Raw genomic sequence first — 17,357 nt, 5'->3', positions numbered from 1 at the left:
AGTGTAACTGAGGCACTCACAATAGCTCTAAAATATTCATTGCTGAAAGTTCCCTTTAATAGAGCCAAAACTCTTTAAACACACATTTCAATGCCAGCCACTGTGATCACAGCTATTTCGTACCTCTGCAGAAAGCAGTTCAGCAAACAGAAGATTCTAAGAATTAAAAGGACAAAAGTTCAGCTGCAGGCCAGCAAAACTTTGCTCTCCTGTTTCTGCTTCAGGACTTGTAGCAGCATGTCTCATTTAACCTAAACTATTTAAATCTAATTCAGCACATCTGACTTACGGTGTTATAGAAAAACAGCCTGAATCAACTAAACGTACCCAAAGAAAAGAGTACATAAACATCCATAATTCTCATTTTCCTTTCTTTGTAACTGTATTTTAGATGTCACAACAGCACCAGCACACAGGAATTTTCTTGCCCCAAAATTCTTAGCAGTTACATGAGAGATAATTCATTGGAAATTACTGTTACATATAGGTAAAATCCTTATAAAAGAAAGACCTTGTAAAATCAGGCCTTATTACTTCAGCTAATCTAATAGCTAGCCTAAGTTCCCATGAGAAACCTGTCAGCTTTCATGAGACTGGAATCCTGTAACAGTGCAAATCTCTGCTTATTTCTGTGAGAATGAATTCTAAGACCATGACAGTTAATGGCACCTGCAAAAACAAGAAGTCTATCCCATGAGAACCCATGAAGAAAAAATGTAAACACATCTGGAAAGAAAAAGGTTTGACAGGCATGTACACTAGCCATGACCAACCAATGAACTGAGTTTCAAGGATCTGCTGACCTATTAGATTCAAACACAGTGCCTTCTGATAGCATATAAAAATGAGCTGTGTGCAATAATATTCTGCATGAAAAAACAAGTGTCTTGTCTGTCTCCATTGTGACAAATTACCTTAATCTCAGATTGCCAATTAATCACAGAATATTTACAGTAAATTTAAGCATACAAAGACTAGTAGTCACTTCTCTTTGCAGATTCCCATTCTACCATTTCCAACAGTGTATTTCCCCCTTTTACCTATCAACTTCTGACAGATGCTGATGGGATTCATCCAATAATCTTTAAAGAGCTGCTGATGTCATCACTAAGTCTTTCTTGGTGGTTTTTGAATGATTCTGGGAATCTGGAGAAGTCTCAGCTGACTGGAAGCTGGCGAATGTTGTCCCAGTTTTCAAGAAGGACAAGAAGGAGGACCCTGGAAGGTAGAGGCCTGTCAGTGTCACTTCAGTGTCTGGTAAAATCATGGAAAACATTTTTCTGGAAGAGTACTGAAAAACACTTGGAAGACAACAGTCATCAGCCACAGCGAACATGGCTTCATGAGGGGAAAGTCAGCTTGTCACACCTGATTTCCTCCTACAACAGGGCAACCCACCTACATGATCTAGGAAAGCCAGTGCATGAACCTTTTTGGACTTCAGTAAAATGTACATAGGATGGTTAGGTTTTACTCCTGTAGCCTTCATGTTATATCAGACTATCCTTTCCAGCCTTCCTCTTTGTTTTCAGCATTGTCTTCTCCAAACACCAGGACTCTTACTGTGATTTTATTCAGTGTTATCCAACACTGCATAAACAGTACTTTTCAGTTTGTTAGTGGGGTTTTTTTGTTTGGAGATGAAGTGAATACACTTCATTCTCAAAGTCATTAAAGCTCAGGCAGAGCTTTCTCTTGCCTCTGGCATGCCTTTTGGCTCTACTGTCAACAGCAGCAACTCGAGAAGCTGCATTTCTCAATCAAAAACTATTTCAGAGTGAATTTTGCAACAGCTGTCTGCAGCAGTGTTGCGCACCCAGAGAAGCAGAGCAGCCCGGCTCCGTGTGCACAGCAGGACGTTCCTCTCTACCACGGATGGCTGGTGCATGTGGAAGAGATAACCCAGGCAAGGTCAAAGGCCTGGCAGGGGGTTATCTCTGGAGCCAGAGGGGCCAAGACACCCAACCAAGAATCAACATCTTGGTCTGGGGAGCAGATGCAGGAAGAGATAAAAAAAGTATCTTTGACCGAAAGACACTGCTCTTCACAACTATAAAAGCCACAAAAATTATTACAGAGATAGAACTCTTACACACTCCCTGGAAATGGGTAGGATGGCTTTTTCTACAAAGCTTGGACATATCTTTGTAGATACTTTTCCGGAAATTGAGAGGAAAGATTTGATGTATGGCCCACCAGCAACTGGATGGTAAGATACATTGAAGCTAGCTGTAATATAGGTACTTCAATCACGCTGTATTGTCTATCTACTAACAGCATCTCTTTGTTTATCATGTGTGGTAAGAAGTCTGGTTGAAGTCTTATGTCTGCTTCCCTTGGTCTATTCAATAAATCATTCATTTTGTAATAGACCTAAATGGCCATTAAGAACTTGCAGAACAAGAGTGAGTTTTTGGGTGTTGGCCACCTCGATTAAGTTCCTGTCTACTGTCAAAGGCCTGGGCAGGGGGACTGGTTTAAACTCCCCTCTCCATTTGTAACGGTGAGGTGACCCCAGCCCACCAGCAGTGCCTGGCTGAGGCAAGAAGGCACCAAGTCACACCAGCCCACAGGTCTTGTCTTGCTTTCTTCTGCCAAGGAGAAGGCAAAGTCCACCAACGAGTCCTAGTCCTTAAGCAAGTACCAGCCACCAGAATTGCCGCCAACAGAGAGATAAAGGGAGGGGTGGGGGAGCTGCCACCATTTTCCCTTTGTCTCCCCCATGGCAGGCACCATCTTGGGGAAGCGGTCACTCTGCCATTTTGAGTTTCTTTGTTCCCTGGGAATCTGGAGATTTCAGCAACTTTCAAAAAAACTGGCCCTCTTACTGTTGTTTTTTGCCTGTTACTGTTTTGGTTTTTTAGTAAACTGTTATTTTTTCAGTTATATCTGTTCTACTTGTTTCTCTTTATTGATGGAAAAGGATTGGTTAAAACTAATGGGAGATAACTCATTTTAGAGTGTTCTTCTTAAATTGTTTTAAACCAAGGTTGATCAAACAGGACCTGCCTTTCATAAGCTCATGTTGGCTGGGCCTGATTCCCTGGTTGTCCCATAGGTGCCATGTGATGTCATTGATGATGATCTGCTCCATGATCTTCCTCAGTACAAAAGGCTGTAACTGCTATTATAGTGCACTATTTAATAAATTGGTATTTTCTAAACTAGCTCAATAACTGTCAGGAAGAGATTGGTTTTGGTCACCCATTCTCATGACCATGGGCAAATCTCTTTTACTCAGCCACAAGGAGTTACCACGAGAAGTACCCCCACTTAAAGGAAGAATCTGCACACACAATCCTAGAAGGGTTGTGCTAGAAATCCCTACAATAAAAGGGAGAGCTTGGGCTTTTATAGGATAACATGATTGACTGTCAGTCCTACATTGCTAGGCTAGCCCAGCAGAACATAATTCATTTAAAACACACGATTAGTACTACCACTCATTGGTTCCTTTTATCAGGAAACATCTGTCTCCCACATCCATGCCACTGCCAGTTCCCATCAGGAAACACCAGTTTCTTTACATCCTCATATTGTTTAATTTTGAGGTGTTTCAGTCAAGCTGATCTCAGCATTCTTCAACACCAAAAGAAAACATGACCACCCTCCCTCCATCACTGGTGATTTTTGCAAATAGCATGAGGTTCAAGCTGTTTCACCCACAGATATACAGAAAGAACATCCTGCTACGCTAACAAGTTTCCAATTTTAGTATTTATGTCAAAAAAATTTTGAAATTTGGTTTCAACAAGGATGTTTGATACAGATTTCTACTTATTACACGTCATGGTGACAGCAGAAAAATGTTGAAGTACTAAGGTCTGAACAACAGACCTTGGGCCAAAGTTGACCTCTAGATGAACCTTCCAACCAAATGGTATATGTATCTGTTCATTGGCAAAACTATGGTTTCAGTATTTAGAACCTAGGCAAGGCCAAATCTTGCCTTGGTTGGGAGTGTAAAATCAAAGACAACTCCCTTGGTTCCTCCTTGAGTCCTGGCCAGGCTTTGGAAGAAACCCAGTAGGAGAAAGAAACCACATGTTCCAGCACTAGAAATTACGGTGGCTTGTTTATGCAACAGAATAAAAAGGGGACCCTCTCACAGCTAAGTCAGAAGCCTCGTTTCTGTGGGTGGAAACACCTGCAGGATTTTCCATTTACCAGGAGTAGTTCTCCAGTCCTTTGCTGTGACAGTGGTTGCCCCCAGCTGATGCTTATCCTATCATATCCTTTTGTAATTCTTTGCTTTTTTTGTATTATATTAAATTACTTATTTCCTAAGTTGGTGCCTTTTCTGATCCTGCCCATCAGCAAAACAAATGTAGAAAAGCAACGAAACAAGCATCAATCTCTGAATGTGCCTTAAATCTTGGTGGGAACCCAGAAATTCTGCAGTTGAGAAATTACAATTATGTAATTCCATTTTAAGACTTATTCGGGGAATAGTACAAAAATTAAAAAAATCAAGAAAAGGCATTCCATGGCATCTGGCATTGGTCCCAATCCACTGTCCTAAAGCTAATAATTGCACCCAGCAGCACTGTCACAAGTGTCATGGGAACTGTGGTCATAGTCAACGGGTCAAGAATAAAGAAGTCATTCTTCTCACCACAAATGAGTTAATGCAGATAATCACCATTCCATGTATCAACAACCGGAAGCACTAGATACAAAAAAAAATGGAATTTGTCATAAGCAGCATCTAAACTGAGCTCCAAGAGGTTATTCTGAAACCTAAAAGGGGCTCTTCTGCAAGCACTATGGACACCGGGCATTTGGAGGAGCCATGCTTCACAAGGAATTTAATCATTCTAGTTCTCCGTGGTACCAAGCAACACACAAACACCGGCAAAAGCAATTGTTCAGTCAATTGTTCAGAACAAAAAGAAATCTTCAAGATTCTATTCAATTCCTTGATTGTATCAACCAAGCATTTATTGCCCATACTCCACAGAGAAAAAAAATATGTTCACTTTTGAGCAATAGCTGCAAGCCTGAGAAAGCAATTTTCAGCAGAAAAGATTTGCAGGGAAAAGGCGTTAATAACACAGACTGGATTCATCAGACAAATTGGCATCACCAAATTTTCCATTCAGAATCCTAGAGATGAAAGCTTTTCTAATGGTAGCATCAGACTCCTTCATACAGGAATACCCTTGCCTCTGCAGAAGAGTTGATGTATATAACTGCAACACAATGCTGTAAGCATTATCTGTAGCTCATGCTTTTCTAGTTGAGAATATTACTATGATGGAAGAAGGTCAGCTAAAGATGAAACGAAGTCCAGAGCTGCCTTTTCTTGGATGGAACAACGTTTTTTAGAAAATACCTACAACCCCTACACTTCAACTACAAATTTTTATTTACCATAATACTGTTCTGCCAGTGGACATGGTTGGCACAAAAGACACAAACACCAACTTTAAGGAATAAGTGTAAATTACTATAGTTTAAAACAGCAAAGAATTACAAAAGGATAAGCTAAGCAACGCAGCTAATCACTACTACAGAAGATTGCCTATAGTAATTAGGAAAGGTACATCACCTAATATTTTATTATCATCCAAATCTGCACTTCAGCTGGAGAGCTCCAGCCACAGCAAAGGACTGGAGAGCCACTCCTGGTAACTGGAAAATTCTTGAAGTACATCCACCCGCAGGTGAGGTCTCCATCTTCACTGTGAGAAGGTCCAGCATTTATATTGTTGAATAAACAAGATTCCATGTATGTATCTTCTAGTGCAGGAACATCTGGTTTCATTCTCTTCTTGGGTTCCACCCAAAGCCTGGCCAGGGCTCAAGGAGGAACCAAGGGATTTGGCTTTAACCATGTACTTCCAAACAAGGCCAGGTATCTGATTTCATGGCCCTGACTGGGCTCTAAACACAGGAAGAAATATATTCTTATCACACTACATGTTTTACTAATGATCATGCATCTCTCACTAATAAGTGGATACAAATATTAGGCAACATTTGGTTGGAAGGTTCATTGAGAGCAAACTTCAGCTCAGGGCCTATTGTTCAGGCCTCAGTACTTCACAGAAACAAGTGAACTGCAGAGAAACCATATACATGCTTCAACCTCTGAGGAATTTCCAAATTCCTTTCAAGTTTCAATGCATATTTAAAGAACTGTCTTATATCCTCAGTAGTTGTAGACATCATCCCCTTTTAGAAGTACTGCTTGCTAATCATCCAATGCCTAATGACCACTCATGGGAGACAAGTCTGCAATCTATGTACAAGATACTGACTGAAGTGCAAATTAAGAAGTTACTTGAATTTTGGTCATTGAAATCTTTCACAATCACATGCTAAAAGCGCTTTTTGGCGTATTTGCATTTTATGGAGACCATTTATATCCAGCATGAAGGCTTAGTGCTACCTTCAAGATCACAGGAGTGTTTTTAAAAAGTACAGTTTCTCTTCTAATTGGTGAAGTTTCCTGCCTGCTATAAGTTACAATATCAATCCTTCCATTAAATTAGCTTCCTTGAAATTCCTCAAAGTATAAATTCCTACAGCCTTTTTGCTCTACATTACCACTGTCCTATGCAGTTTTGAAACTCCTGAGAACTTGAATTGCTTATATTTATCAGAATGACAAATGATAGTGAGAAACATACTAGTAGTGTTTAGCAAACAAATGTGTGAAAAAAAAAATCCAGTCCCTTTCAGCAATGGGAAAGTACTACAGTTTTTTAAAAACTGCATATAACAGTATTTAATATAGCTTAGAAATGCTTTGAGTAACAAAGACAGGTTGGCAAGTTTGTATTCTCCTTAACCCTATTCTCTTCCCCATTTCTACCTCTTTAGTCACACTGATGCTACCACTTGTGGTGTTTCAGGATGAACCGAAGTAGACAATTAAATGGCATCCACAATTTCACTTTTAAAAAGAAGAAAAGATCACTTACTTCAGCAATCTCGTGTGTCTCTTCAGACAGATGTGGAGCGTTCACTGGAGGAACAGGAGCTCCTCCCTGGTCTTGGGTCCTAGAAGGGACAACAGTCTGTAAGCTTCAAGTGCTGCTTTTACCAAATGAGCAATGACCCGTACCAACATCACCACCAGAGTCTCCTATGTCCTGATTACCAGTAATACATCAAAAGATCCCCTGGCAGATTTTGAATTCCAATTTCCTGTGAAGAACCAGTCCCCTTTCATTAGTGTCCATTAACAATTTAAAAAGGCAAAGATTAGCATTGCCTTAGCAATATGCTAAAAACCATAATGGGTGTTTTCACCATTTTTCCTTGCTTTTCTTTTTTCTTTCCTTTTAAGTCACCAGCAGGCTCTAAGGTTTTTCACAAGCTCTCATAGCCATGCTTAGCAAAGCTGGAACTCCTCTAGGAATTAAGAAAATTGAATTGCACCTTCTTGGCTTTCTGCTCCCTCTTTTATTCCTTTTGCTGTCTTGATCCATGCCTTTTAATTAAATCATGGGGTGGGGAGTACTCCTCTCCCTCTGACAACTGTTAGTCTTCAACACAAAGAAGAAAGGCTCAACATCAAACTAACAGGTTAATTATTACAAGACCACAAATGCTGTGACATTTGGAGTCTCACATCTCCAGACCACTGATATGTCACTCATGGCTGCAGCAAATGAAACCAAACAAAGGCAAATAAAACAGTTGGGAAAGGCTGATTTGTGTAAATTTTAGAAACTTATAAAAATATTCTCCTACCAAAACACCTTAGCCTGCAGAAGCAACCCAAGTCAGCAATTTGTTGGCTTCTAAAGAGCCAGTGTTCGAGGGACAGCCTCCTGCAAATCAAAGTATTTTACCACTTTACAACTATTTTTTTGAAGATTAGTAGGAAGGGGGAAGAGCAAAAAAGCATCTGAGTTTTAAGTAGAAATCAGAACCACAACAACAAAAATAAAATTTCTAAAAATCTGGTACATCAATGAACTGGAGAAAGTTTTAGCTTTTACTTATAAGGAAACCAAAACACCCCATAACAGACTTGACATAAAGCATGCTGTAATGTTTTTTTTTTTTCCTTCTATTAAAACATGAGACAACATATTATTTCCTGGAGAAAAGAATACTGTTTAAGCTTAAACTACAAAGACGGCTGGATTCTTGAACTCACTGCAGTGAGCCACACAAGCACTGAACTAATGGTTCCTGGTAAATATCTTGGGAAGCAGTTGGCAATAAGTTTTCCAAGACTTTGGACCCTGAGATTCAGGGGAACTTTTATACTGGCATAGGCATCAAGAGTAAATTATTTAATTTTGCAGACAGTAATATAAAAGCAACCATTATCACAAGTTTGTTTTCTCTGCCAGGAATATCTAACTGAATGTTTTGGGACATCAGTTGCTAGTTCAAGGGAACAGAGTGATAAGAGCCCAGCTAGGAGTTTTTGATGTTTGTAACAAGTTTTACTCCCATCATTCTCAGATGAATATTTTCTCAGGAGAAAATATTTACCAGGAGTCACAATGAGCTGGGTTTGTTTTATTCTATTTTTAAGTCCTCCCAGAAGGCTAGTTAAGAGCAGGGAAATGCCCAAAGTTACCACGAAACTCCTAGAAAGAGTTGAGTCAGCCTCCTAACAACTTCTAGGAAAACAACTGCCAGCATTCCTATGGGCTTCTGAAACACATCCAGTGCCCCAGCAGAAAATCTGCTCGCGTTCTACCTGATGCCTTGGGTTTTCATTGATGCCACGGACATACAAAGCACATCTCCCAAAGCACAGGAAGAAAATCACTACAGATTGATGGAGTACTTGCACTTTTTTCTCACATTTCCATCTACCTCTGCATGGAATAAGCGAGTTAATTCTATCAGCTACACTACTCAGACAACCCAAAACAGAAAGAGCGAGCATATACCTCTTTAAATCCGTTTGGTGGTTTTTTTCTGTAATAGTATAAACAGTTTCATCAGTCCAACCACAATACACGACTGCAGGTGTCCCTCTTGCACAAAGCAGAGCACCGGCTCCTTACCGCACACCTTGTAATGCCTATCTGAGAGGCTGAAGCAAAAAAATCACTAACGCCGGACTTTCATCTCAGAATTTAAACACAGGACACTCGAAATACCCGGTCATCAACCCTGACAGTGATTACTTTCTCTCGTCAGTTTTGTTTGGGGGGGGAGGGGATTTCCTAGTTTGTTGATTTGGGTTGGGGTTTTTTTTCAGTATCTTTTAACCGCATCTCCCTGCATTGTCATATCCTACGGAGAAATACAGCAAACAAACCTCTGCGTCCTTAAAGTGATCGGGGCGGCGGATGTTCCCGGAGCCTGCGCATCGCATTGTCCTTGTTCAGGCACTCGCAGAACACTTACTAATTGACGTTAATTGGTTCTGCGAGACGAGCAGCGGACTCGCTGCGGGCCCCGCGCTCCGCCCGGGCCCCCCGCGCCCGCCGCCTCACCGCGGCCGCCCCGGCGCTGCGCGGCCCCCGCTGCTGCGGGCCCGCGGCCTCCCCGCTCCCCGGCCCACAGAAAGGGCCCCGCCCGCTCCGAGCCCTCCGCAGAGGCCGGCAGCTCCCGGGGAGCGGCCCCGCGGGCTGAGGGCAAGTGAGGACAGGACGGCACGGCCCCCGCCCTGCTCGCTCGCTCGCTCGCCCGCCCGCTCTCTCGCTCCCTCCCTTCCTTATCCCCGCCGGTGCGCACGTCCTCACCGAATCCGGCCGGCGACTCGTCCAGAGCCCCGACTGTCGGCCCCGATGGGAGACGGAAGGAGACCCTGGCTCCGGGCAGCGGGGCGGGAGCTCCGGGGCGGGGCAGAGGCGGCGCCGGCGCGTCCTGCCCGCCCAGCGCGGGGTGTGCGGGGCCCGGCCGCCGGCTGCGGCGAGCGCGGTGCTGAGGGCTCGCCCGCGGAGAGCCGCGCTGGATTGAGCCTCCCGGATCCCTCCAGGCTGAGCCCCTCCTCCCTGCCGCTTTCCTTCCTGCCTTCTCAGCTCTCCAGAGAGCTCCCACAGCTCCCTGCTGCAAGCGCGTCACGTTTTTTTAACAATCACAGAGTGGTCCTTTCATATTCCCCCACGGGCTGAGGACCCATTGAGACTTCATATTATAAATACTCTGATAAAATAATCGGTTTAATAATATAAAAGAGCTGGTTATGATTACAAGTAGAAAATTGTGAAGTATAAGGTATAGGAATGTCAGGAGTCCCGTGTGTAAAATACGCAGCAGAAACCTCGACAAGAAGCTACTGGACGTCTTATGTTTTGTTCAAGAAACTCTGGAAACCATCATGCAGACCAGTTATACTGCTTGGAAACCCCTACCCTTCCCATCTTGATTGGAATATCAAGGATTCCAATCGGTAGGTCGGAGCTCAGTAGAGATGCCCGAATGTCTTAAGGTAGGAATATTGATGAAGCTATTTAACTAGCAAAAACCAGTTATGGGTAAGGTTAAATTTAAGAGCAGACATATTTTTCATAAAATGTAAAAGAACTTATGTAATGATGACTCAGCAGAAAAAGTATATCAAATGGATGTATTTTGTTTATTAAGCAGAACATTCTCGGTGGAGTAATTCCCTGTGTTCCTTGCACCAAAATAAAGAAGTGCCTGCTTATTCACATTGTGCGGAAAAGCTGTGCTGTGAAAAGCCAGTGTCTGTAAAGGAGACGGAGGAGTCCTGCAAATTTATTCCAATAAAGGGAGAGAGTACGCTGGGCTGTACCTCTGTGGAGTGTTTCACAAGGTTTTGGAGGGCACAGCCTCCTTTTATCTTAAACTCAGCGCATGTTGCTGTGTTCCTTTCTCCACTGGCTGAGGTACTAGGAAAGCACAGACTTCTGAACCGCCGACTAAATATGCAAGCAGGGTTATTTTCCCCTAAAGTTCAGGCTTTCTGAGTTCTGCAATAGAGTTTGTGCGGACCCCTTTCTCCTATTACTGTAAAGCTCAGAAAGTCTGGGTCCAACTCTCTGGATTCTGTAATTTGCTCGGCTTGACGTTCGTAGAGACATGAAGACCCATTTCCCCTAAAGGCCCCCACAGCCATTCTTGCAGAACCTGACTAGTTCTTTCAGTCATTCCTGAAGACAATAACACCCTATTTCTCCTATCATTAGTGAAGACCCCCACCCATCCAGTTGTTTGTGAAGATATTAGCATATATATTTCCTATCAACGTGAAATTGATGTTGGATAAGTTTCTTTTATGCTATTTGGTCATATAACTGGAGACTAATAAAAATTAACAGGAGTTATCCCCCTGCATCAGTGTTAAGTTTTATTCCTGCATTTTGGTGACAGCTTGACAATGTTGAAGTCAAACATTCCAAGGATACAAATAATAATGTTTTCTGGCAGAAACTGGCACAGGTGAGCATGCAACAGACAAATTTCCTTATAAAGCAACCAACAAGTGATACTACAGATAAGGTATCTAGAATTGCTGGGCTGACACAGCTGCCCTAGAATCATATGACTGGCAGCCAACAACTTGATATTATAAAAGCCCAGCCTCTTTTTTTTTTTTTCTTTCATTTTCTACCACAATTTTGAAGTATTAGAAAGCAGGCATTCTTTATTGCATCACTGGTCACCTGGAAGATTATTTCCTCTAATTGTGTGTGTCATGACACTTTGCAACAAAGCATTTATTCCACCGTGCTCATATGTGGGAGGAGGAGGAGAGAGATAGTGCTGAAGGTAGTCTTGCCCCTGATAATTGCAGCTGTGTTAATTACCAAAGAGTGGGAACAGCCTTTCCCTCATAGCAATAAGGATGGGAGTTATAAAAGAGTAGGTTAGTCGGTCAAGTTCAGCTGGAGTCTGTTGGCTATGCTGTGGGAGGACTAAGTGTGCTGGTGCTGTAGCAGGGCTAAGATGGGTGCTGAGAGCTGGCCTGCCACCCCAGTACTGCTCTGATGATTTATCTGGATTTTGGGGATGCTTTCTCAAAATAGTGCTTTCACTGTGATGACGGCCAATAGGATGAAGTGCACTGTGGAGCCAGAAGAGTATAAAGATGCTAGGTATGGCCACAACAAAAACTTGGATTAAGTTTGTTAAGGATCTGCTTTGTGTTGTGTCCGCTCCAAAAACATCACAACGACATTCATACGTAGGGATTACAGTGTACTTCCTGGCTAAGACATAAACATCACCTTTCCTAGAACTAATTTCCATGCATCTACCTCTTACTCTTACTGGAAGTTATCTTATGATTGCAGAGGGTTGTCTGAAGGGATTTCTGGTTGTCCTACCCACCAAGTGCCCTCAGTGTTACAGATGACCATGTCTTGAGCTTCTCTTAGGGCATGTGGTGTTGCTTCTTGTTACATGGCTTTCCCACAAAAGCCACTATAATCCCTCATTTTCTGTTTATCCACTGGTTCCAGCTACATTTAGCATCTTGTGTGTCTGCTTTTACATTCTGTTATCTGCTTCTTTGAAATACACTGTTCCTTTCTTTGGGCTAGTAAGGTACCATTATGTTTTGATCCTGGCTAGGCCTGTGTGGAACACTGGGGCAACAAGGAGTTAATGCTTGAGTCTATGTCTCAAACAGCAATAGCCACTATAGCACAAGTGGGCAAATTAGAACAGGATGTGGCAGGAGAGGGGATCTGTATGTAGGAAGATCAGCAACTTTCTGGGGCCCACTCCCCTGTTCTGATCCATGGAGACTACCACACACAAAAGACAGTGCAAGCGCTGAGATGAGGTCCAGATGCAGGCATGAACTGTTGACCAAAGGATTGAGACCACTGAAGACCCTCAAAATCCCACAACCCACCTCTAGAGAGGTCCTACAGAGAGACCTAGATTGACTTCAGAGGTTTGGCAGTCATCCAGCTTATGAATATATCAAGAGCAAGTGCTAGATTCATCACCTGGAATAGGGGCAATCCTGGTTATATGTGCGAACTGGAGACTGTAAGAAGTTAAAAAGCACAGTTGCCTATCTGAAACACTGTTAAGGCTAGAGAAGGACTTGCAGTAAGATAAACACAGAAAAAAGGAATTTGCAACAGGAAGGACTCATTCCTGGCCTGGTGGAGGCTATATCTGGTTAGCACATCCTGGTTAATGCATCCAGACAAAAAATCCTATTGTGGAAGGAAGCTGTGTGAAAGGAAGCAGCTACTCATACAGACATCACTGGTCAAACAAAGATCACCCCCTATTATGGTCAGACAGTAGCTGTGACCAGCAAAAGCCCCTCAAAACCTTGGAGGAAGCATTCTCAGAAAGAGGACCTAGCCTACCCTTACTTTTGCATGCCATGGAGGCATTCCTGACCTCGCTTAACATGTAAATTAGGAACATACCTCCATCTGATATTCAGCACTTGGACTATATAAAGGTGGTACCGCCAAAAGAATGCATATCAACCTACCACGGAGAGCCCAGGGTGAGGAAGGACCAGTGGGACACCCCTGGATACATGGATGGTGGATCTGCTTGATAATTCTCTCTCTCTCGTTCTCTCTCTTCTCTGTTTTCTAGTTCTTTTTTCTATCTCTCTACCTCATGTTTGTTGTTAAATGAAATCCATATAGTTGACTCCAGCATATGGTCTCATTTGCACCTTAATTCAGGCAGTGGCATCTCTCACTAGTAACAGAGATGTGAGGCTGAAGAACAGGCCCATGAAAAGAGATCTGGGGGTTTGGATTGATGGCAAATTGGGTATGAGTCAACAATGTTGCCAGGCAGCCAAAAGGGCCAACCACACCATGGGATGGATATCAAGCACAGCACTTTGAGCTGTTTAAAGTAGGTGATTGTCCTGATCTGCTCTGTACTAGTGCCACCTCGCCTCTGTAGGGAGAGTTTTAGGCACCTCAATCTAAGAATGACATCAAATTACTAGAGAGTGACCAAGATGGTGAACTGGCCTCAACTGTAATCTTTAGGAAGAGTGGCAAAGGCCACTTGATTTCTTCAACTTGGAGAAGAGAAGACTGTGAGGTGTCCCCATTGCAGCCTAACACTTCCTTGAGGGGGATGTCATGAATGAGTATTTTGGCTGCTTAAAGAATCATCATCAAAGTTATTAGTAAAGGAGGTTTTAAATGTATTTGTGAAAGTGTGGCTTAACAGAGTTCAGTGGCAAAATTTACTACTGTTGCAGAACATTCTACCACATAGAATAAAGCATATAAAGAAACACTTGATCAGAACATATTTAAAATAATTTTGATAGACTCTGGGTTACAAAAGGATGAGAGTGAAAAAGGGTAAGGGAGACACTCCCATTGGGTCACCATATTCAGAATGGATCCCCTTGCCAAACTTAGCCTCAGGCTTGCTCAAGGGTTTTATGTCTAAAGGATTTAGAAGCACTTAATCATTATTTTAACAGAAAAATATTCAATAGTGTTTACTATAAGCAAAGTAACTGAACTATGAATTTATTGGCAATATTCATATTGTATTGCTCTAGGGTATCTAAAGCCATTCAAACTCTCATACACACAGACAGAAGGCAACATGTACAAAGGTACCTATTAAAAATTCCTCCCACACCAAGGTCAGTGAACTCACATGGAATGCCTTTGCATCTCTCAGCAGGCTGAGCCTTGAAGAGTGGTGTACCAACCCAGGTCCCCCTGTCAGCTTTCAGTGATGGTCCTCCAAGTACCAGAGTGTGTGAGCTGGCAGGCTCTGAGCGGTGTCCCACTTGGAGCAAGAGGCTGGGACACGGAGCCTGCTGATATCCAGGAGAGCTCTGAGGGTCTCACTTAAGACTGCTGCTTATAGGACTGCAAAATGCTTGGCTTCTGTCGTCTGTGAGTCTCCAGAATGATTCAGGCAAGAAATGTGTCCAGGGTTGTAAGGGCTCTTTTCCTTTGTTATGCAACAGAAGCTTCTGCTAAGGACAGTGCCTTCCCACCTTAGTCATGCATGAGTTTCTGATAAGATTGAGGGAAGCTGCATCTAAGTCATTCCTCAAGGCTTAGTCCTAAAGAGAATTCCAGAGATTGTAGAGCAATCTGAGGAGGGGAGGAATGCACCACCAAAGGGACCAGTGGAGGAGGAGGTGCTGATCTCCTCTCGCTGGTGACCAGTAATAGCAAATGGAATGAAGCCATGTGAGAAGAAGTCCAGACTGGACTTTAGGAAAAGGTTCTTCACTGAGAGGATGGCCAGACAATCTTCCCAACAAGCTTCCCAAAGAATTGCTTGTGGCAACAAGTCTGTCTGAATTCAAGGACCATCTGAACAACACTCTTTGTCATATGGTTAGGTTTCAGTGTGAGGAGCAGAGAGTTGGACCTGATGATCCTTATGAGTCCCTTCCAACTTGTGATATACTATGATTCTGTGATCTGAAAATCAGTTGCTACAGAGTTGAATATCCTTCTCAACATGCCAAACGGGTTTCAAGAGACTGTGCAAATGAGGAATTAAAACTTGTTTCTGAATTAAAACAAACTCAATATCATGCTACATTTCTAATTACCCTTGCACACATATCCAGACACTTCACAACCTTGCATCACAGCAGAGATACCAGAAGTCTGTTGCAGCAGATGCACTTGGGATGCCCACTGTATATTGGTTTACTTGTTGCCCAAGGTTTTATGGTTTCCTTGCCAGCAAGTGCCTAATCTTTTGGAGATCCTTGACCTTTGCATTGTCCAGATTCCAAGATGCCAGAGCATGCCGCCCAGCCTAGTGCTGTTGGTGTGGCACCCCTGCCCCTTCCTCCACTGTCAGGCACGGCCTCTCCTTGGTTAAGTATGTATACTTGCACAGTATCCTGGTCAAACAGGAACTGCCTAGAGGTGTGATCAGCACTCTGTGAGTCAAGTTATCTGCCTCCCAGACTGAATTTTCTCGCCTTTTGTAAATACAACTAATGTTGTCAGATACCATTTACAACAAAAGTTGCATAATGAAGAACTTTGGGTTTTTTAACTGATGAGATCCACCCAAATCACTCAAGCATTGTGCAAGATCACATCTCCTAATAAATATGCATTAGGTAAGCAGAGACTGTGCATTAGATGGATTCCTGTGAATTTTACTTTGTAAAAGAGATAACTTTTTGTCCTGTGTGCTTCATTTGTGGAAACCTACTCCTTGTACTCTGCAGGAATTGGGTGTACTGAGCCCTGGTGTAAGCTATGGCTGAACTGTGGACAGGAGAGCACTTTGAAAAAGTAAGGGAGTCCATGACACATTACCACCATGAATTAATTATTGGAAGGTGGTGTCAGGACACTCAAAGGCTGATGCAGTCCAGCAGTTATATGCATTACATTGCATTGGGCCAAATTGCTAAGGTAACACGGAAAACGGAAACACAGGTTGAGAAGGTGTTGGAATGCATGAAATAGAAGCCTCTCTGAGTCCCTGAGAGAGAGAAAGGAATGCAGGGATTGAATTGGAGCCTTGAGAGAAACTGAAATATATTAAGCCACAAACATGAAGTAGGAGTGTAAGTTTTAGTTTTAAGTAAGTAGAAACATATCTTAAGTGCCTTAAGAGACAGTGTTAGCTAGAAAAAAGCCCTAAAGCCTAGTTTAAAGTTCAGTAGTGTTACCTTTTGCAAAATTAACTTAGCTCTAGACATAACAAAAACATAGCAGAACCGTGCTTGCATTTCTATATAGAACAGATAGAATTATTTGCGTAAACAGATAGAACTGTATGTGTAGATTTTGGGTAAGGACTGACACTACTTTCACACATTAGAATTAAGCTCAGATTGGTGTAGGAAGAATGTTTTAGAATTGTATTTTTAGCTGATTGGATGATTTATGAATAAAATCCCCCTGTTTTGGGGTGAAAAGAAGGAAGAAGAAGAAAAAGAAAAGAAGTGGGGGAGCTGCTGCTGCTGCTCAGAACATCAGGACTCTATGCCAGAAAGCTTTTAACATGGACTTTAATGAACTCTTCACCTTCAAAACTGATGTATTTATGAAATAAACAACTTTACAACAACCAACAACTGCTCTTGTCTCTTCAAAAAACCAAGACCCATGCAAAATTTGACAAGAAGGAACATCAGGAGTAGCAGAATTAAGGCAAATTAGAAAGAATTACTATGGGGAGTGTTGGGTGTTTTGGGAGGAATCTGGGCAGAGGCAAGCAGGTGTGTGCAGGTTCAGTGAAAAAAGCAAATGGATAATGAGATAAAATATCAGGTAAAAACCAAAGAAGGGTGGGATCTTTTGGCACTAGGACTGGGACTGACTATCAATGGTGGCTATGGCCTAAACATGTTCTGGTTTCAATATCCATTCTGTCTTGGGTTAACATGCAGTCCATGGCATGTCTTGTTTGTGTGTTTCAGCTCATCTATCTGCTTAGATTCCATTTACAATTGCTCTACATTATGCTGAGTTTTGACAAGATTGAGTCTGAATAAACTGGTCAGGTCACTATGA

At 42.5% G+C, this 17,357-nt stretch overlaps 1 protein-coding gene and 1 long non-coding RNA gene across 9 annotated transcripts in view; one reads left to right on the top strand and one right to left on the bottom strand.

Moving 5' to 3' along the window:
• The window catches only part of RESF1 (retroelement silencing factor 1), a 27,241-nt gene extending 17,268 nt beyond the window's left edge, over positions 1-9,973 (bottom strand). The window contains exons 1-3 of one of the 8 annotated variants that reach the window (XM_086884827.1): positions 9,669-9,973; positions 6,930-7,008; positions 1,041-1,218 (exon numbers count right to left, since the gene is read on the bottom strand). The gene's annotated coding sequence lies outside the window, so the exon portion shown is untranslated. Of the gene's footprint in view, positions 1-1,040; positions 1,219-6,929; positions 7,009-9,241; positions 9,418-9,668 lie in introns of those variants that run through there. The other 7 variants (XM_086884829.1, XM_086884831.1, XM_086884830.1 and 4 more) reach the window with 7 other exon arrangements.
• LOC111936529 (uncharacterized) lies at positions 9,785-17,357 on the top strand. Its single transcript, XR_015285639.1, has 2 exons — positions 9,785-10,357; positions 14,530-17,357. It is a non-coding gene; the product is annotated as an uncharacterized LOC111936529 (long non-coding RNA).

Source organism: Cyanistes caeruleus, chromosome 4 (genome assembly GCF_971803275.1).
Source record: "Cyanistes caeruleus chromosome 4, bCyaCae1.hap1.1, whole genome shotgun sequence".
Classification (NCBI taxonomy): domain Eukaryota; kingdom Metazoa; phylum Chordata; class Aves; order Passeriformes; family Paridae; genus Cyanistes; species Cyanistes caeruleus.
This window is presented reverse-complemented; position numbering and strand designations above follow the sequence as displayed.